Below are 23,130 nucleotides of genomic sequence, written 5' to 3' on the forward strand. Positions count from 1 at the left end.
CCATTTTTTACTATGGGGAAATGTGCATTGATTCAGGAGTGCTTTGGATTACAAGCATGTTTCCGGAACGAATAATGCTCGCAATCCAAAGTTTTACTGTACTTTCTGTTGATCTCTGCCACCTCCAAATCTCCAATTTATTTATTTTTTTGCAGCTGCTGTGATCTAACTTCCTGTTAGAGGGTGACTACTTTTGTTCTCCACCCTCTCTTGCTCAGGCCTGAGATGGACTAGAGGCTGTGGGATTTGTAGTGCTCACAGAGCAGTGCACATGACCGCAAATAAAGTGCATTGCTCCTTCCACCCGTTTTCAGGGGTGTAACATGTTTCTGCATCTGCAGATTCTCGAAATCCCCCCCCCCCATCCCCCCCCCTCTATAACAGCAGGCAGAGTACCCTCTCCCCGCATCCGCTGTCACAATTTGAATCCACCCATCATTCAACCATGTCATTCATTCACAGTTTCCTATGAATGAATGCTTACAAGTATCATTATCCTTTGCGTCTCATGGCTTTTAGTTTTGTAATCAGCTGTGAGGGTGTTGGTGAGCGCTCTTGTAGTTTATTGATCTTCCTGATCTCAGGTTATTGACAGCTGTCCTGAGAGTTTTTAAGGGGCTTGAGATTGCACCCATAATCTGCTGATCGTGGGTGTAATGCTTTGCAGGCTCTTTAAAATAAAAAAAATTATCAATGCACATTTTTTTACCTGTAAAAACAATGTGCATTTATTTTTATGTTTTTTTTTTAAAGGTGAACTTATTTGTTAAGTAGTGAATGTGAATATATTGTTTTTGGAGAATAAAGATATAATTTAGTGTCACTTTAAAGGCAGGCATTCCAATACTTTTGACACTATATTGTCAAAAGTATTGGAATGCCTGCCTTTACACGCACATGAACTTTAATGGCATCCCAGTTGTGACGGTACTCACCGTCACTGGGAATGAATGACAGACACTAAATTTGGGGCCCTTGGAATAATGTTACTTTGGATTCAAGTCCATGTCTCCCCAAGACAGTAAGACTGATGCTAATATCATCAGCTCAACCACGTGTCTTCCACACATTGTTGATTATATTGATTCCATGTACTACACATAGGCTGGTTTAAGTGCTAAGTTAATCAGCATGTTAATGATATCCTTTTCAGCTAAAGTAGTTGCTAGAGGGAGATTAGCCATGAGTCAGCCCTACCTCATTATCTAAACCATTGTATTATGTTTTGGGTAAATATTGGGGTCATTGTTCATGTAGTGACTGACATACTTCCCAAGTGTATAAAAAGTTTGTATTCTTGTTCAATAAAGGAGTTTTCCAGATTTTGCAGCTGAAACAAGTGCTGTCTCGTTCTTGCTTGCAATAGGCGGCTATAATATTTGATATCTATGTTCAGACTGGAGGAAGTGGTATACTGAAGGAAGCCCACAAACTCAGCGTGGATTGCGGTTCCGTTACATTGGTGGCAAGCGGTGGGATGCTTCCTGCAGTCTGGGACATCCAAACCACCACCGGGATCCAAAGTCCGAATAGCAGAAGAGGAGAGGTACAGATACCAGCCGCCATGGAAGAGGAATTCTGAAGGAGGTTGCGAGAGATGCAGATACAGCACAGGGGACCAGTGTCAGAGCAGGTCCTGCTAGGATGGTATGATCCTGTGCGTTTGGATTTCTGGAAGGAAACGCTAGCCCGTGAGCAGCGCCACCAGGAAAAAAATACTCCCCTCCATCCAGAAAAGGTACTGGTCGCAATATGGATTGTGGGAGCTGTTTTTGAGAGAAACACCGCATAAGGAGCAGACAGCTGAGTTAAGCAGGCTGGTCTGGGCAGAGAAGCGGTTGGAAGAGAGCTATAGATCCCTCTGGAGGCATGTATCCTAAACATGCCCTTGGATAGTGGATGACAGCCCAACGGAAGGCTTTGGCTATGGAGGCCTGGGACTGTTGTACGGGAAGCTGTCAGGGAACACTAACTTTGAGAGCGATTTGGAGTGGCGGGTGGTTAGAGAAAATTATGGATTACAGAGAAAGGATTCTAAACATCTCGGAAGTGCTCTGGGCACTGGAAGATATAGAGTTTCTGGCCGTTCAGGAATGGGAGCTGGAGATCGCCTACAGACTGCTGTTAGACTCTGCTCAGCACCAGGGCTGGGCTCCCCTTGCCTGGGGATATCCAGAAGTACCAGCTGACAGTTCGGAAATCCTGGCTGAACAGTCGGCAATGTGGCACAGTAATAGTGTGCTTTGCTCACCTGCAGCCACAGTTTTTGATGCAGGGGTCTTATGGCAGATACAGCAAGTGCTGGCTCACCCTGGTGAACCTGTTTCTGCACAGGATGAGCTTGGATGGAGGAATGCGTCTGTCCAGCAGCTGGATAAAGTATGGGAGAGGAGGAAGCCATCTTCACTCCCCAACCACGGATCACAGATTAAATTGACTTTCCATCGGAGGATGATATGGATGATAAATCACCTGCCAAAGTGTTTGCACCGGGCCCAAGTGCCACCAGCCCATGCCCTGGACTTTCAGCAATTCTAGAGACTGGGGATTTAATAGACTTTTCTGCTGAGGATGAGGAAGTGCAGAGGCACAGTAAGTAATACTGCTATACCTAGGCACAAACAAAGCAGTGTGGGCTCAGCTACACTGCAAGGAAGGACTTTTCCTTTTCCCAGAGTTCAACTGTTAATTTAAGTAGGAGACAGCTAAAACCTCTGTCAGCTTTTTATATCTCCCTGATGCAAATTGTCCTTTGCTTCGTACTGGTTCACATATGTGCGTATGTGTTTGTGTGCGCGCGTTGCGGGTAGAGCAGCCTATTAATTTCAGTGGGCTGCCCTACCTGTGGGAAACACAGGAAAATCAGTGCTAGACCATGTTTCAAAATCGCTCTGCACTGAACGGCATGGTTTATTCATTTTTAATACTCAATCATTTTTTAAAAAACACCCCTTAGCATTTCTAGCTGCAGCCATCTTGGGTAAGGGCAAATGATCCATGTAGAATTTACATGAAACCAGGAAACACTCAGAGAAATGTAAAACATATAATATAATGTACCTTTATTGCTATTTACTAGTGCCAGCAGCATAAGGATTAAAAATATTCATGATTGAGAGAGTAAAGGCCTGCTTTCCGCTATGTGGATGGAGTGGAATGTTATGCAGCTTCCATTGGTGTCACATGGAGGGAAGCTATCCAACTGGATGCTACAATCCCCAGTGACCTTACAAGGCCATCTTGGATGTGGCAGCCCTTATAGGTAAATAACTCTGCTGGGATTTGGAGCACATTTTGAAATGGATGGAGTAGGTAAAAGTAGAAGCTTGTTAGGGATAGAGATTTAGTGTCAGGTTAAGGCAATAGTATGAGAAAGGCAAGTGTACAGATGCCACTGGATGGCTGTCACCACCTTCTCTAAATCCTCCCTGAATCTCCAGCTGAGTTTGCCGCCTAGCTAGTCAGCAACCCCACCTGCAGTAGCTGTCCTGGTCAAGTGGTCCTTGCTAAAAGTGTGCCTTACAATGTCTGAAATACCTTTGCATATACACCGATCAGCCATTATATTACGACCACTGACAGGTAAAGTCAATAACATTGATTATCTCATTACAATGGCATCTGAATGTGAGTGGTATATATTAGGAAGAAAATGAACATGTTGTCCCTAAAGTTGATGTGTTGAAAGCACAAATAAAATGGGCAAGCGTATGGATTTGAACGACTTTGCCAAGGGCCAAATTGTAATGTCTAGACGACTGGGTCAGTGCAACTCCAAACCTGCAGGTCTCATGAGATGCTCCCAGTCTGCAGTTCTTAGGATCTACCAATGTTGGCCCAAGGAAGGAAAACCATACCACTGGCAACAAGGTCTTCTTGAGCATCCAAGACACATCGATGCAAGGCTGGCCCATGTAGCCTGATCCAATAGAAGATCTACTGTGGCTTAAATTGCTAAAAAAAAAAAAAAAGTTAATGCTGGTTCCACATAGTTTATCACAGTTTGTTGTGTATAAGGCTAAATAGCCGTGGACTGGTTAGGGTGCCCAGGTTTACCAATGTCCACAGCCAGTAGCGCCTACATTAGGCTCAGGAGCATCAGAACTGGACCATGGAGCAGTGGAAGAAGGTGGCCTGGCACAATGAATTCAAGAATGGTTTAAGGAACACAACAACAAGTTTGAGATGTTGACATGGCCTCCAAATCTTCCAGATCTCAATCTGATTGAGCATTTGTGGTACGTACAGAAAAAACAAGTCCAAATTACGAAAGCCCCAAAAATACTGTAGCTTCTGACTTTTGTTTAAAGGACACTCATCTGTCCTTTACCTGAACTGCTTCTTTGCAGGTCTTGGGTCCCCAACGCTGGGCATGTTAACTGTGGGCAGCCATCTGCGACTTCAAACCCAGCTGCCTACTGCTCATACACAAGCCACGCTGTGCTTTGTGAATAGTTCCATTGCCTTCTGTGACCTGTAATGTGTCCCAAAATGTTGGGGGGGGAGTGGAGGAGAACTTCTGGTGAATCCCCACGTCAATCTGACCTGGAAGTGGGAGCGAGTAGCTGTCACAACCACTCACCCCCCCCCCCTCCAAAAAGTGCCAAGTACAGAGGAGGAGGGGGGGGGGCAGTGAAGGGCGAAGTATCGCTTTAAAAAATCTCTTACTGACAGCTTGGTGCCAGACACCCCAGCATACCTTCAGAGGACAAGTGGAGTCCATGCCTTAGCGGGTTATGGTGGGTGGTCATAATATTATGGCTGATCAGTGTATGTGTTGATGCCATGTGACCTGTTGAGATTGCTAGTGAGACTGCTACCGCCCATGCTACCTTTGTACCATTAGAACTGTTAGGGACTGTTCTGTGGCTGGATGAAGTATTACGCTTACGCTTGATTCTAGAATGACAGCAGAGGAGATTGCCATTGACCTGTTACCCTAAAGCCTGGGAGACAGAGTGCTGGTAAAGAATTCCTAAACTTGAAAGGAGCAGCAAGTTTGAACCCAGGTAAGAGGCTTGTCTATACAGAGTGGAGAAACAACCTTTTTGGCTCTCTCCAGCTGACAGAATGGCTTTATCTAGTGCTGGCATGTCCAACGTCCGGCCCGCGGGCCAAATGTGGCCCCACGGGCTGCTTTAATACGGCCCCACAGGTAATTTGGAAAAATACATTGGCATCATTCATTACTTTTTTTGCTGCCATCATTAATCATCATCGGTGAGTTCATATAGCGCTTATATGTGGTTAACCCTTGTGTGACTGATTAGGGCGCACGCATGCTCCAGATTGAGATGAATACATTGTAAAATCTCAGTTAACGTCAGTTAGTCTAAATCAGTTATCAATATATTTGAACACAACATGTATACTTGGTGTTATGTTCCTGTTCATATTTTTTTTAACTTAAAAGTTGACAGACAACCATTATTACCAATAATATGTAATGTACTTTACAATGTTCCTGACATATATTTCAGCTTCCTGGATTTTTTTTTCATCTGGCCTTCAGATATGAAAGGCAGAGCGATTTAACATCCGTTTAGATTTGTCATCCATGTGATGGAAGGAAAAGTGTGCCGTTTGCAATAAACTTTGCATAAAATAGTTAGTTTGTATTTAATTTGAATGGTCCAAAGAATGTCAGGTAAAATGGTCGGCCCTCACGCATGTTCACTTCATCAGATCTGGCCCTCTTTGAAAAAAGTTTGGACACCCCTGATCTAGTGACATTCATGAATGGTGCTGTTTGTAAATGGCACTGGGTAAATAACTGTCCACCACTTAGCCATTTTCATGCATACAGTGGTAGAAAAGTGGTTCTAAAGTCAAAACATTTTTTACCCTAATGTTTTACCATAAAGATAAAAAAAATGGTCCACTACTTGTTCCTAGCAGACTATGTACAACAAAGGGAAGATATCACTGCTACTTTTACAAGGTAATGTCTGAGTTTGCAAAGTCATTTGGTGCACAATGTGGATTTATATCCTTTTGTGGCTATTGAGGAACATATTTAAATTAAAGTTTTTGTGTCTGGGATTAGTGATCGACCGATATTGATTTTATATTGCCGATACCAATACTGATATTTTAGTCATTGCATATCGGTATCGGCCGATATCTGCCAATATTTACGGACATTTAAAAAAAAATTTTTTTAATTATTTTTTTTTTTTTTTCTTTTGTAGGGATCTGGGGGTCTAAAAGACCCCAAACCCCTCTTCTGAACTTAAAAGCAATCAAAAAATTCAAAAGTTTGGTTGTTTTGAATGCTGTCATTTTTTTAAATTTGGCGCCAAGTACCCGGAAGTGACGCCATGACATCACTTCCGGGTTTTTACAAGGAGACCCGATCAGAGCCGAATGCAACTTTGATCCGGTCTTCTCTTCGGCAGCCGTGCAGTGGGATGGGAGACCCGGGCGAGCCGTGGAAGGTGGCGGAAGGGGGGGGACGTCCCCTCCCGCTCCTTGTAATGACAGCCAAGCGGCTTCTCAGCCACATCGGTTGTCATTACAAGACTGCCAACCGTCGGCTATGGACGCCGATACCAGGGTGATGCCTCTAGCTGCAGGCATCACTCCAGTACACTTTCCTGAAATATCAGCAATATCGGTAACCTCAGGGGCCGATTCCGAAATAACAGGGAAAGTGCAGATCGGCCCTCGATATATCGGCTTTGCCGATAATCGGTCGATCCCTATCTGGGATCCAGGTGTAACTTGACAATAATTTGCCTACTTAAATGTTACTTTGTTTTGAGGCCATAGAATACTTCTATTTGGTACCATCTAGCACCTGCTGGAAAGAAAAAATGTGCAAAAAAAATTAAAAGGATTAAACATTGTTTTGTGTTTTAACTCATTTTATTTATTTATTTATTTATTTATTTATTTTACACACTGTAATGATTTCTAGGACTGTATCTTTTCATACTTTGCAGTGCACAGAGGGTGAGGCACAGTGCCATCTACAGGCTGGAAAGGTTTATAAACAATTTTGAACTCCATGATTGGCTGTCATGGTGGGTACCTTATCAGAAACTATGCTGATTGGTTCCCATTCGTTAGCCTTAAACGTGCACATGGCATGAGGAATAGTGCCTGGGGATGTTAACCTATAGACTGCGGTCATCGCTTAGTAATTAGTTCAGGTAAAGCACAACTTAGGTAAAGGTAAACTTTAAAAACAATTTAGGTTAACCAAAAGCTGTTATGGCATTTCTTTAATACCGCTATGTTCCAAGGACAGTATGATTACTAACTACACTGTAAAAAAGAGGTGGTTAGGAAAATGCTCATTTTGTATTGTGTGAGAGATGTTGTAAATACAGAATGACAATAAGTAAAATGATTAAAAGCTTGTATGTTTTCATTTCATGCAGCATTTTAATCTGTGCCCAGATGGGTGAGTACAAGACTTCTGCAATCAGTCTGAGGATTGCTAGGAACCTGCAGACCGCTGATTGAGAAACATTTATCCCCAGACTAATCCACCTGCTACTTTCTTATGACATCTTGTTCATAAAGCAGCTATTTCTTTGCTGCTGTTCCCAGCTACTATATTTTTATGTGGACTAAGTGTTCACTTTCAAAGAAAAGGAACATTTGAGAACAATGGGGCACTTATTTACACATTATCATGGCAGATGGTTGGTTAGCACTATAGTCTTGCAGCAGGTTGACTTTGGAGTAAATTCCTACCAAGGATCTGAAGCACTACCCCCTAAGGAGCTGCTGACTTTTTTGGATCCCCTATAGTCTGCACAGACAGGCAACATGCATTTTCAAACTTGCATCCAAAGTCATTAACCAGTCCATGAGCTTGTGTTGTTGTTATTATTTGGGGTAAACAACTTGAATAGGTCTAGTGGTGCCCAACTTGACTTGAAGCAAACTTTGAGGACAAAACTTCCTATTTCTGTACAAAAATACATAAAGATGGATCCTGGACTTTCTACTCCCCCAGGAGTGGCTTTGGTTTTTTTAACAGATTAGAAAGAAGAGTTTGGTCCCCCTTAAATAAACCTCTTCAGACCCTAGCTAGAGACTACTAACAGTATCCTAGAGCAAGGAATTCCAGAACAGACTTGAAGCACTGTCCCAGAGAGAACTGGTTGGGGCAGCCCTCTCCCGTGTAGGCCCTGGGGGTGTCCTTGTCCTGCAGCTGTAGATGAAACTGCTTTCAGGCCTTTTGCTGGGTTAGTTTCTTTCCTGGCTAACAGGTTGAGCCTTCTCAGTGGACTGCAGGGCAACGGGGATGACTCTTTTAACTTCCTTCTTCCAACCTCCAGCCTGAAGGCAGACCCCCCTTCTCTAGGGCTCCCTCCGTGGCTACACACAGCAGCACTTCAGCACTTCATCTTCCACCCAGATACCCTGCTGGCCAGGCTCCTCAATATTTGTGGGCTGCTTCAGCCACTCTGTCAGGCCTCCTGCCTGGGGATAGGCCAGATTTCCATAAAGATTCAGATCCCTGCCCCTATACACTTTGGGCTCAGTTTTGACATTTTGACTTAGGGGAGTTTTTTTGAGCGGACAGCAAATTTACACTGTTATACAAGCTGTACACTCACTACTTTACATTGCAGCAAAGTGTCATTTCTTCAGTATTGGCACATGAAAAGATATATTAAAATATTTACAAAAATGTGAGGGGTGTACTCACTTTTGTGAGATACTGTATGTACAGTATATATACAGTGCCTTGCGAAAGTATTCGGCCCCCTTGAACTTTGCGACCTTTTGCCACATTTCAGGCTTCAAACATAAAGATATAAAACTGTAATTTTTTGTGAAGAATCAACAACAAGTGGGACACAATCATGAAGTGGAATGAAATTTATTGCATATTTCAAACTTTTTTGACAAATAAAAAACTGAAAAATTGGGCGTGCAAAATGATTCAGCCCCCTTCAGTTAATACTTTGTAGTGCCACCTTTTGCTGCGATTACAGCTGTAAGTCGCTTGGGGTATGTCTCTATCAGTTTTGCACATCGAGAGAATTAAATTTTTGCCCATTCCTCCTTGCAAAACAGCTCGAGCTCAGTGAGGTTGGATGGAGAGCGTTTGTGAAGTTTTCAGTTCTTTCCACAGATTCTCGATTGGATTCAGGTCTGGACTTTGACTTGGCCATTCTAACACCTGGATATGTTTATTTGTGAACCATTCCATTGTAGATTTTGCTTTATGTTTTGGATCATTGTCTTGTTGGAAGACAAATCTCCGTCCCAGTCTCAGGTCTTTTGCAGACTCCATCAGGTTTTCTTCCAGAATGGTCCTGTTTTTGGCTCTATCCATCTTCCCATCAATTTCAACCATCTTCCCTGTCCCTGCTAAAGAAAAGCAGGCCCAAACCATGATGCTGCCACCACCATGTTTGACAGTGGGGATGGTGTGTTCAGGGGGATGAGCTGTGTTGCTTTTACGCCAAACATAACGTTTTGCATTGTTGCCAAAAAGTTAGATTTTGGTTTCATCTGACCAGAGCACCTTCTTCCACATGTTTGGTGTGTCTCCCAGGTGGCTTGTGGCAAACTTTAAACGACACTTTTTATGGATATCTTTTAGAAATGGCTTTCTTCTTGCCACTCTTCCATAAAGGCCAGATTTGTGCAGTATACGACTGATTGTTGTCCTATGGACAGAGTCTCCCACCTCAGCTGTAGATCTCTGCAGTTCATCTCCCTCCTCCCAGTATAAATCTGCCCCCCCCTGATGAAATCCACCCTCTCAGCACCAGTATTTGCCCCCCATTCCCCAAATGCCCCGCCCCAAAAACAAAAATAATCCACTCCTCCTAGCACAAATCCTCTACCCCTAAAATGTCCCCTCCCAGTACACATCTCCCCCCCCCCCCACACACACACACTTTAAATACCCCACTCAAAGCACAAATTTCCCCAAATTCCCCCTTCTAGCACAAATCCCCCCCCCCCCCATGATGACCCCATCCCCACTCCCGACACAAATCCCCTAAATCACAAGTCTTAGCAACCCCCCCCCCCCCAAAATTTCCCCAACTAGAACAATACTTACCCTCTGCCGCCCCCAAATTTCTCCTTCCAACACAAATCCTCCCCCCCCAATCTCCTTTTGGTGCCCCAGCTCACATGATACCACAGTGCCCAAGGCAGCTGTCCCTCCTGGCCACCCCTTGTCCCAGCCCTGCTTAGTAATCACAAGAAAGTCATCCATATTTGTTTAATTCATGTTGATAGAAAGGATATATGGTTTAAAGAACAGTAAATAACTGAGTTAATGGCCTTTTACAATAAGAGTGCAAAGTGTAGTGCCCAATAGAAACCAATCAGATGAGTGCTTGGATTAATCTATTTGTGTGGATCCATAACTCTACAACTATACGCTACTAAATTAAAAGTCTGTTTGTCTTGTATACAGTAGGAAATACTTGGCACAAACCAGAGTTAATGAAGCCAAGTTTTCTTTTATGTGACTTTGATGTGGGCACCTCCCGGGTTGTATGCATAGTCCATATACTGCGTAGTTGCCTTTATTTGTACTTTGCTATTTATGCACTGTGTTCCATAATAACGATGTGCAAAAGGGAAACATGAAAGGGCTGAGATCTGCTCACATCAAAGAAAACCATGAGGAAGTGGTTTATAGATCACAAAATCATGTTTTGTCCTGGAGTGGAACTCCAGTAGGCTGTATTTTCAGTTAAAAATATTATATAACATAGGTGGGGAAATCAACTACCCTTCATAAAAATATTTTGGTGGTATATTCATAGTTACACATGCAATCCTCCCCAGTGATACAACAGGGTTGAGAAATATCCACGTCTCAATGCGTTGCTCCCTCGTTGGCTGGATGAACAAGACATTGATACTTCACTAATTACTTGCATTCTGCAGTGCTTCTGTAAGCAAAGGGGGGAACGCTGGCCAACAATACTAGGTTCTGTGCCAAGCGACTGCCCTGCTGCATTCTGAACACAGGAGGTCGCCTGCTCAGCATGGGTGGCATTCAGAGATTGCTTTACGTTTTCTCAATAAAAGACTTCTCTGATTGGACAGCGTGGTGGGACAGGGAGATGTCATCATGATCTCCACCTTGTCCAATTTAGAGAATGATGTGTATTCATTGAGACAATGCAAAGCATACTCTGAATGGCACCCATGCCCAACAGCTGACTTCCTTTGTTCACAATGCAACAGAACAGTTGCTCAGCTGGCATGGAAGCTAGTGGAGATCAGTGTAGTAGCTGTGGCTCCAGCTTCTAGAGTGATCCCACAGGTATGGTATAGGTATAGCTAAATTGGTCCAAGCTGGAACAATGCAACTATGTAAAAATATCCATAGCTAAAATTCTTCTTTAATTAACTACTTTACCACCGGAGGATTTTGCTGTCTTACGTCTGGGCCACTTTTTGCGATTCGGCACTGTGTGACTTTAACGGACAATTGCGCGGTCATGCAACGCCATACCCAAACTAAATTTACGTCCTTTTTCTTTGGTGGTATTTGATCCCCTGTGCGATTTTTACTTTTTGCGCTATAAACAAAAAAAGGAGCGACAATTTTGAAAAAAATAACAATATTTTTCAAATTTTTTTTATATGAAATTCCCCCCAAAAAAATGTAAAAATCAAAATGTTTTATCATTTTAGGCCAATTTGTTTTCTGCTACATATGTTTGGTAAAAAAAATCGCAATAAGCGTATTTTGATTTGTTTGCGCAAAAGTTATTGCGTTTACTAACTAAGGGAAAGATTTCTGTCATTTTTGGTGTTTTTTTTTTTTAACAAGTAATGGCGGCGATCTGCGATTTTTTTTGCGGGACTGCGACATTGCGGCGGACAGATCGGACCCTTGACTGACTTTTTTGACACTTTTGGGGGTACCAGTGACATTACTACAGTAATCAGTGCTATAAATATGCACTGTTACTGTAAAAATGACACTGGCAGGGAAGGGGTTAATTTTTAGGGTTAATGTATGCCTGGTGCTTACTGACATGTGTGGGGGGAGGGGACTATGTGACACAAGGACAGATCGCAGGTTCAGCTATGCTGAATCCTGCAATCTGACCCTGCCTGTCACTTGGGAGATCCGCCCGCTTGTGTTTACACAAGCAGTTGGATCTCCACACTCGATTCCCCGACGATCAGGGAAGAGCAGCGGTGATCACCGCCGCTCCTCCCCTGGCCCGACTCCCGCTGTGACTGAATACAGTGGGAGCGAGCTTCCGGCGGCGCACGCGCCGAGAGAGGGGAATGTCTGGCGACGTAGGTCTACGTCGCCAGACGTTATCGAGCCACTTTGCCGCAGTAGAGCTCTAGTGAGCAGCGGCAAAGTGGTTAAGATTTATTTAAAAGCAGTCTCCCCTGAACATCTGCAGCCCTCCTTGAGATGCTGCCCTGTGCTTCCTCTCATTTGTACTAAAAAAAAGCCCACAAACTCCTGCAGCTGGCAGCTAGTTCGGAGGAGATTTCTACAGCGGTAGCTGGTGACTTGTGTAGTGAGTTACTGGGGAGGAGCAACTGGAGAGAAGCGCCGTCATTCACAAAAACACAAGCCCACAACAGCACAAGCGGGCTGCTACTTTTGTCCGAGAGATACAAGCGTAGTAGCTGCCAACATGTGTTGTTGTGGGCTTTCTTCCTGCCTTTAGAATGCTTGCACACCAACTCACACACAAAACAATCCATTTTAACATGCAGGCTGGCGTAAATTCTGTACAGGCTGTGTGGGAGCGTTTACCTTTTTTTACTTTATAGAGAAACATTACAAAATGACATTTCATTTTTTTCATTGCAGCTGTTAAAATGAACACTTACAGCTTTCTGATGGCCTCCATCTCTACAAAGTAGAGTTGAGGGTAGGCACACGACATGTCAGGGCAGCTTCGCAAATTTCTGTGGTTTGCCAGTTTTCCTTCCATGGACCACTTTTAGTAGGTCCTGATGACTGCAGACCGGGAACCTCCAACAACATGCTCTGACACAGTTGTCCAGGCATTACAATTTGACCCTTGTCAAATTCACTCAAATTCTTACACTTGCCCATTTTTTCTGCTTTCAACACATCAATTTCAGGGACATGTTTACTTGCTACCTAATATATCCCACCCACTTTTAGATGCTATTGTAGCAATAAAATCAGTGTTATCCACCACTTTACCTGTCAGTGGTCATAATGTTATGGCTGATCGATGTGTGCGCACGCGTGTGTGTGTGTGTGTGTGTGTATACACACACACATGTATATATATATATATACATATACATACATACAGTATCTCACAAAAGTGAGTACACCCCTCACATTTTTGTAAATATTTTATTATATCTTTTCATTTGACAACACTGAAGAAATTACACTTTGCTACAATGTAAAGTAGTGAATGTACAGCTTGTATAACAGTGTAAATTTGTTGTCCCCTCAAAATAACTCAACACACAGCCATTAATGTCTAAACTGCTGGCAACAAAAGTAAGTACACCCCTAAGTGAAAATGTCCAAGTTGGGCCCAATTAGCCATTTTCCCACCCTGGTGTCATGTGACTCATTAGTGTTACAAAGTCTAAGGTGTGAATGGGGAGCAGGTGCATTAAATTTGATGTTATCTCTCTCACTCTCTCATGCTGGTCACTGGAAGTTCAACATGGCACCTCATGGCAAAGAACTCTCTGAGGATCTGAAGAAAAGAATTGTTGCTCTACATAAAGATGGCCTAGGCTACAGGAAGATTGCCAAGACCCATTAAACACAGCTGCAGCACAGTGGCCAAGACCATACAGCGGTTTAACAGGACAGGTTCCACGAAGAAGAGACCTCGCCATGGTCAACCAAAGAAGTTGAGTGCATGTGCTCAGCGTCATATCCAGAAGTTATCTTTGGGAAATAGACGTATGAGTGCTGCCAGCATTGCTGCAGAGGCAGAGGTTTAAGGGGTGGGGGGGTCAGCCTGTCAGTGCTTTGACCATACGCTGCACACTGCATCAAAAGCCTCTTCTAAAGATGATGCACAAGAAAGCCCAAAAACAGTTTGCTGTGGCAAGCAGACCAAGGACATGGATTACTGGAATCATGCCCTGTGGTCTGATGAGACCAAGATAAAAGTATTTGGTTTAGATGGTGTCAAGCGTGTGTGGCGGCAACCAGGTGAGGAGTACAAAGACAAGTGTGTCTTGCCTACAGTCAAGCATGGTGGTGGGAGTGTCATGGTCTGGGGCTGCATGAGTACTGCAGACACTGGGGAGCTACAGTCCATTGAGGGAACCATGAATGCCAACATGTACTGTGACATACTGAAGCAGAGCATGATCCCCTCCCTTCGGAGACTGGGTCACAGGGCAGTATTCCAACATGATAACGACCCCAAACACACCTCCAAGACGACCACTGCCTTGCTAAAGAAGTTGAGGGTAAAGTTGATGGACTAGCCAAGCATGTGTCCAGACCTAAACCCTATTGAGCATCTGTGGGGCATGCTCAAACAGAAGGGGGAGGAGCGCAAGGTTTCTAACATCCACCAGCTCCGTGATGTTGTCATGGAGGAATGGAAGAGGACTCCAGTGGCAACCTGTGAAGCTCTGGTGAGCTCCATGCCCAAAAGGGTTAAAGCAGTGCTGGAAAATAATGGTGGCCACACAAAATATTGACACTTTGGGCCCAATTTGGACATGTTCACTTAGGGGTGTACTCACTTTTGTTTCCAGTGGTTTAGACATTAATGGCTGTGTATTATTTTAAGGGGACAGCAAATTTACACTGTTATACAAGCTACTTTACATTGTAGCAAAGTGTCATTTCTTCAGTGTTGTCACATGAAAAGATATAATAAAATATTTACAAAATGTGAGGGGTGTACTCATTTTTGTGAGCTACTGTATATATATCTATATATATATATATATAGATATATATATGTTATGTAATGGTATCAGCCAAATGATCACACCAGTGGTGATGTGCAATTAGAACATAGATTACACAGGAGATCATGTGGACAGGGGTTTGCAGTACAAAACAGCAATATGAGGAAGGGAGAAACAGGCATAACACACATGAAAACAATTCTATTGCAGTTCTACTAATGGCCACTAGATGGCAGCAGAGTGCTCTGAGCTCAGTTTACTGATAGGATAAAGAGCAGAAGATTCTCACGTGTTCCATAGATTAATCGTTCATTCAGCAAACTGTGAGGTGAGGGCATTTCCTGCTGGCACAGACTTCACACTGGCACTGCTGATGCTGACTTCGGTCAGGAGGCTCTGGGGGCCGTAGATAGGACCAACCGACTGCTTGGACAACTTCTCCACATGGACTGTAACAGAGTCCTCTCCAGTGACTGGGGCTTGGATAGATGCTGCCATAGTTGCCAACAATTAAAAAAAATTTCCAGGGACACTTTGCAGCACAGCTATCAATTACCACACCCACTTCCCCGAAGCTCCACCCACTCGGCATAATTAATTTTGCCTACTTATCAGATTATAGAGTCTACTCAATATAGAGAGAATTACAGGAAATTTAAAAGGGAATTTCAAAATTAAGGCCAAAGTAGCAGAGTTGGAATAATTCTCCCATTCAGCTGCACTACTTCTGCATAACATTTATGTGCAGCCTGATTAACAGGCGCTTCCAGGGACAATATAAATTACCTGGGACAGGCTCCTATTTGCAGGGAGTGTCCCAGGAAAAAAGGGACAGTTGGCAAGTATGGATGCTGCGTGCTCTTGTGCTCACTGCTGGTGGCCCACACACCAGACTGATCGAATGAGGACCCAGCACCTGGGGACAGCTCACTTGCCCAGACACTGCTGTCTCATCAGGCAGGATCTCTCTGAGCACAGGAAGCTGGGCGGAGCTGGCATTTATACTTCCTGGGCGTGTCCTGGAACTCAGGGGATGCTGGGAGCCCAGAGGATTGTGGGGAATTGAGTTATCCACAAGCTGACAAAAGGAATGGCCCAGCTCCAGACAGAACTTGCCACGCTGAGGCGCGAGCGAGATAATCCAAGGGGGCCAAGGGAGAACATCCCTTCATGGAGAAACCGATCACCGCCCCGTTGGCGACCAAGAAGGGAGAGGTCACCCTCCCCATGTTGGGGCTGTCAGTTAAAGGGACTTGCACCTTCATCTGGATAAAGGGCCACACCACTACATATATATATATATATATATATTTTTTTTTTTTTTTTTTTTTTTTATGTAGCTCATGGAGATGAGGGTTTTGTAAACTAAACCTTCTACTTTAGGAAGTATGTAGGCTGACAATGCTGACCTCCATTTCTGAAAATGTTGGAGGTCTATCATGCGTTTTCAGTGTAAAGTGTGCAACCAGCAGACCGAAAATTCTCTAGTCGGCATTCCCAGTCCAGGTCTACTCCAACATGCAGTAAGCCACACAATAAGCCCCCTCCATCATAGAGATGAATGAAAACCCAGACTGAAGCTTCCAATCCTAGTTCATCCATCCTTTTGGTTATCACTAACATTAGTTGTCGGGAAGTTCACATCTCAAAAACATGGGCGGTTTGCATACATGTGAATAAATATAATGTTCATAAATAATTGCACACTAGTCAAATAGCAGAAAAAAAAGGTTTCATGAACACACAAAAGTAAAATGACATATTATACACTTATAACATTAAATAGGCTTTAGATTCCATTGAAATAAAGGCCACTGGGTAGTTTAAAGGCCATTGGGTAATTTATTGGCACTACTGTAACAACAGAGCGGGGAAACATTAGGAAATGATATATGCTATTATAAAAATGTGTGAAGCGCTGACATTTCTTTATTGCCAGTAAAAGACTGTTTATGAAAATTGGATATATACTGTTGTAATTGAAGTGCAGGCCTAACCTTTTGCTTACCAGCCCAGTGTAAGGTCACCGCAGAGGTGACGCTAAACACTCAGTAATAGTTACAGTTCATTGCCTACCTTGTGTGGATTGTTAACAGACGGAGAGAATGGAAAGTCATCCATATTAGTGTTCATTGTGTGTTATGGTCAGACAGAAGTTCCAGGAAGAGAAAATGCTCCGCCGCGCTATTAAAGAGGATTTTCTGTGTACTAAGTTGGAGTGGGGTTCCTTTACACCTCTCCTGGGGATTTTTGGGACAGAGAGGTGCATTTACAGATTTTACTTGCAGTTTTTTAAGCACTTTCTGTAGCTGGTTTAATCATTTACTGAATACGCAGCTTTTTTTATCTTTAAAGTGATTGTAAGTCCCGTTTCACACATATGCGATGTGGGAACCCGGCAAATCCACTGCAGGTTCCCGCATCGCATTCAACCCGCAGGCAGTTCACATGCTATATGCCCCAGATCAGTTCATTTATCGTAGTGCAAACTGTCAGTTTGGACATGAATCGGATCACATGGCTGTGAACACTCATGCGATTCGATTCTGGTGCGCACCCAAAAAAGGGTCCTGTGCGAGTTGTGTCCGAATGTGATGCAAATTCAGCCATACAATCTGTATGGCTGAATTCGCATTGCACAGAAATTGCATGTGATTTACAGAGCAGTGTCCTGCATAAAGTCTTAGCCAATGACAGCTGATCATGTGAAGAAAACAGCAGCCGGCGATCAGTTGTTTTTTTATCCTCACACTGTCAGTTTGAGGAGAAAAAAAAACGATTGTCGGCTGCTGTCAGAGGGACATCGGTCCTGAAGAGGAGAGGGGAAATTGTGCCCACCAGTGCCACCTACCAGTGCCCACAAGTGCCCATCAGTGTCACACACCAGTGCCCACTAGTGCCACCTACCAGTGCCCACCAGTGCCACCTACCAGTGTCCACCAGCACCACCTACCAGTTCCACCTATCAGTGCTCACCAGTGCCAATCAGTGCCCCATCATAAGTGTCACCTACCAGTGCCTATCATTTCCCATCAGTGCCACCTATTAGTGCCCATCAGTGCCCAGGAGTGCTGACTATTAGTGCCCTTCAGTGCTACCTACCAGTGCCCTTCAGTGCCACCCATCAGTGCCCATCAGTGCCCATCGGTGCCACCCATCACTGCCACCCATTAGTGCCACCTATCAGTGCTGCCTTATCAGTGCCCATCAGTGCCGCCTTATCAGTGTTCATCAGTGTCGCCTATCAGTGCCCACCAGTGCAGCCTATCAGTGCCTATCAGTGCCCTCTCATCAGCGCACAACCTGTTTGCAAAATTTTATAACAAACTATAAAAACGTTGTTTGTTTTTTCAAAATTTTCGTTCTTTTTTTGTTTGTTCAGCAAAAAATAAATACCCCAGTAGTGAATAAATACAGTGCTTTGCCAAAGTATTCGGCCCCCTTGAACTTTTCGACCTTTTGCCACATTTCAGGCTTCAAGCATAAAGATATAAAACTGTAATTTTTTGTGAAGAATCAACAAGTGGGACACAATCATGAAGTGGAACGAAATTTATTGGATATTTCAAACTTTGTTAACAAATACAAAACTGAAAAATTGGGCGTGCAAAATTATTCAGCCCCCTTAAGTTAATACTTTGTAGCGCCACCTTTTGCTGCGATTACAGCTGTAAGTCGCTTGGGGTATGTCTCTATCAGTTTTGCACATCGAGAGACTGAAATTTTTGCCCATCCCTCCTTGCAAAACAGCTCAAGCTCAGTGAGGTTGGATGGAGATCGTTTGTTAACAGAAGTTTTCAGTTCTTTCCACAGATTCTCGATTGGATTCAGGTCTGGACTTTGACTTGGCCATTCTAACACCTGGATATGTTTATTTGTGAACCATTCCATTGTAGATTTTGCTTTATGTTTTGGTTCTGGGAAGCAGCACTGAGTGAGCATGAGCCAGCTGCATTGTAAGCTGTAAACTACAAGTGCTCGAGTAAAATGTAAACAAATTGTAGCACCCTCCTAGATAGGTGCTAGGTTAAAAGCATTGTTGCTCCATTCTGCTTATCAGGGGAGCCTGATCTGTTTGTTATGCCTACTACATGTGTCCATGTGTGAGTCATTTGGTCTGAGGGAGTGTCCCCACTGTATCCAATAGGGGAGCCTGTTGGACAGTGGAGGAAACCTGGCCAGTGGCAAACAGGCTTTTGTGGAAGTCCCAGTGGGAAGGCACCACTGCAGTGATTCCTGGGATTGACCATAAAAGCCAAGGACACATGTGACAGGGTGTCTTTGGCGGGAAGCAGAGTCCCAGGAGGAGGGTGATGGCTGTCTGAGGAAGGTGGTCACTCGGCCTAGTGGACCAGGTGTGGAGCTGAGCCTAAAGGATCCTGGAAAGCTGACGGTGGAGTTGCGGGCAGAGTCCTCTGGGAACAAACAGTGTCCGTGAGTACCAGGGGGCTTGCCAAGGGGTCCGCCTTGGAAAGGGGACCACTCCAGGGAAGTCAGAGGATAGACGGTCAGCTCACACGGTTAGCTAGAGTAAAAGGGGGTCCCAAACGTGACCCTGAAGAGTAAGGGCAAAGGGGGTACCAAGCGGGGCCCTGAAGAGTGATTCACTGTATAGTTTGATTGTCTTATACTTCACTACTGTGGCAAGGTGAAGAAGCGGCCTTGCCGCAATCAACATAGCTAGAAGTCCTCAAGTTGTGCATAGTTCATCTAGTTGGGGTATCCCACTCATCCCTTCTCCTATCCCAAGTTCTACAATAAACAACAAAAAAACAAAATCCCTAGACTGTTTTCTGACTGAACCAAGAACCTAAAGTACTAAGGATTTGCATGTTGTTGCTCTGGGTAACCCAGGGGAACCCGCTTCAAGCAGCTCCCATGGGAGTAGTGCTATAAAATAGTTTACTGTTGAAGGTTTATTTTATTGTGCTCAATGTGTTATGGTAAAGAAATGCTGTGGGTTTAATACTACTTTAAGTGATACCCATTAATGGCTTACTTAAGATTAGGGATGATCGAACGGTTCGGGTCCACCATCGGTTCGGCCCGAACATTGGGTGTTCGAGGTTCGGCCGAATTTAGAACTTTTTGCCCAAAAAGTTCGGAATTCGGCAACCAGAACCGCCCAAAATGCAATGCTTCAGGAAATGGGCTTTAAAAGCCCGTGATTGGACCAGAACCATTAGCAAAAGCCAATTGAGGGGGCAGGAGAATGCTAGGAATGTGATTGGAGTGACTAGGGGGTCCCTAGACCAATCATTAGTGAATACGCCCCCCAGTATATAAGATCGCCCCCGCCATATTCCCAGCATTGTTATACTGGACATGGAAGAGAGTGGAAGCAGTTCTGTTAATTTTACTTTAAAAGTGTCATTTAGCTATTTTTAGTGTGAGGAAAGGGATATCTAGTGTAGTTAGAGTGCTCCTTTACACTTAAGTTAGCTTCAAAAATTTAGTTTCTGTAGGGAAAGTGTTAAGTGTCAGGGGACCGTAGTGTAGTGTAGGGTTAACTGACAGTGACTGCTATGGCAGGGTGACAAAACCCTTCCATAGCAGGGTGACCGCTATAGAGAAATGATCATTTCTCTGCTTCGGGACAGGTATGTGGCTTCTCACCAGCAAGCATTTTTTAATGCTGCAGGGGCTGCCACTGCCAGTGCTTTTTTGAGGACATGTTTGATGTCAGACATGACATCTGAATATGTGTATAGGGGGTATATATACACATATATGTCTGAATATATACCCCTAGACATATATAGGTGTGATAGTAGCAGAAATAAATGCTTGCGCTAATGAAATCATTTACAGTAATATATTTCTGCTACTATCACACCTATATATGTCTAGGGGTATATATTCAGACATATATGCCTATATATACCCCCTATACACATGTTCAGATGTTTTGCCTGCCTCAAAAGAACCCCAAAAAATGCCAAAAAAACGCTAGTGTCAAAAAAAAAAATGCCCAGGTGTGTTTTTGCTGGCATTTTTTGGGGGGTTTTGGAGGCAGGCAAAACATCAGAACTTGTGCACAGTACCACTATACACAAGTTCAGATGTTTTGCCTGCCTCAAAAGAACCCCAAAAAATGCCAAAAAAAACGCTAGCGTCAAAAAAAAAAAATGCCCAGGTGTGTTTTTGCTGGCATTTTTTGGGGGGTTTTGGAGGCAGGCAAAACATCAGAACTTGTGCACAGTACCACTATACACAAGTTCAGATGTTTTTCCTGACTGCAAAGAACCCAAAAAAATGCCTGCTATTAAACCGGCAAGGTGTTACAGCAGAGAAGCCATATTCCTGTGCTTAAAGTTTTCTAATACAAACGATCTTTTTTTTTATGGTTCTGGACATGCTACAGAGCTGAAACTTCACAGGTACACCTTTTAGACCCCCCAGACACAAAATCACACAAAAAAAAGTTCTTAAAAATTGTCATTTTTGGTAAAAAAGCCAATTATTGAAAAATTTAAAAAAAAAAAAAAAAAAAAAGAGATTTTTTGATTTTTACTTTGGATTTAGTATCTGGGGGGTCTAAAAAGTGTACATGTGAAGTTTCAGCTCTGTAGCATGTCCAGAACCCCCCAAAAATTAGCATTTTCTTATAATTTTTATTAGAACAGGAATACGGCTTCTCTACGGCGCTTTTTCTTGCATTTATCGGGCATTTTTGGAGGCAGGCATGACTTTTTTTGGATTTAGTATCTGGGGGGTCTAAAAGGTGTGCATGTGAAGTTTCAGCTCTGTAGCATGTCCAGAACCATGAAAAAAAAAAAGATAATTTTTCAGTAGAACAGGGATGTGGTTCGGGAGCCTCCTTTAACTTTAACACCTATATGATCTTTTTTTCTGGTTCTGGACATGCTACAGAGCTGAAACTTCACAGGTACACCTTTTAGACCCCCCAGACACAAAATCACACAAAAAAAGTTCTTAAAAATTGTCATTTTTGATAAAAAAGCCAATTATTGAAAAATTAAAAAAAAAAAAAAAAAAAAGAGATTTTTTGATTTTTACTTTGGATTTAGTATCTGGGGGGTCTAAAAGGTGTGCATGTGAAGTTTCAGGTCTGTAGCATGTCCAGAACCAGAAAAAAAAAGATCGTTTGTATTAGAAAACTTTAAGCACAGGAATATGGCTTCTCTGCTGTAACACCTTGCTCTTTTTTTTTTTTTTTTAATTTTTCAATAATTGGCTTTTTTATCAAAAATGACAATTTTTAAGAACTTTTTTTTGTGTGATTAATAGTTAATGGGGCATGACCCAGAACCCTAGGCACTTTTTAGGGGCATTTATTGGGTTTTAGGGCTTAAAAATGGTGTTTTTTGATTACAGAAGTTCGGGTCCCATTGATTTCAATGGGGTTCTGAAATCCGGGCCGAACTTTCGTGAAGTTCGGGTGTTCTGGTCGAACCGAACTTTTCAAAAGTTCGATCATCCCTACTTAAGATAATAAAGATGAAAGGTTGATGCCTGCAAGGTTCAAGCCTCAAGCATCAAAAAAATCAATAATGCCTGAGAAAGGAACCGAACAAGTCCTGAAAGTTCACTTCTCCTAACTTAAGTAAGGGCGGGTTCACACTACCCACAGAGAAAAATATTCTGTTTATCTCTGGGGGGGGGGGTCACAACATAAGGCACAGTTTTCGCTTTTTTTTTGGTCTAAAAAATGCATTTTTCCGCACCGTTCTGCCCTGCAGCTTACAGCTGTGAGGAAGTGAAAACGGGGCACACAGAAAACATTGTTTTCTGTGTGCCCTTGTGGATAGCTACGTTTTCCTATGCAGAAAAATGCAGCTGTCTACTGAAGTATGAACCTTAGCCCATAAAGAGTATAATTTTAATTCCAAATAAGACTACTATAGATTTCACTTGCTGGTGAAATCTGGTATTGCTCACAGGCTGACATCCTCCGCCCCTCCTATCTACCTCCTGCTGTCCTGGGCTCCTGTCCCCCGCAGTGCTGCCGGGTTACCCACTCCCCTCTTCCAACAGCTGCTGCAGGGGATCTGTCAGGATGGAGAGCGGAGAAGGGGGTCAGTAAATATGTAATTTACCGGCCTCTTCTTTGTCTTAAAGAATAGAGTCAGTGATCCGTAATAATCACTGACTCTGTTCATTCAAAACTGAGTCATAGTAAACTGTTTACTATACTTCAGTTTATGAATGAACAGGAAGCTTTGTCCATCCATTTTATACAGCTGAGGCTACAGAGAAGGAGATCGAGAGCTATGTCCTTCAAGTGTTACTAGACCCAGGACCCTTCATTCACTATAT

Source organism: Pelophylax lessonae (assembly GCF_965119305.1).
Source record: "Pelophylax lessonae genome assembly, chromosome: 5".
Classification (NCBI taxonomy): domain Eukaryota; kingdom Metazoa; phylum Chordata; class Amphibia; order Anura; family Ranidae; genus Pelophylax; species Pelophylax lessonae.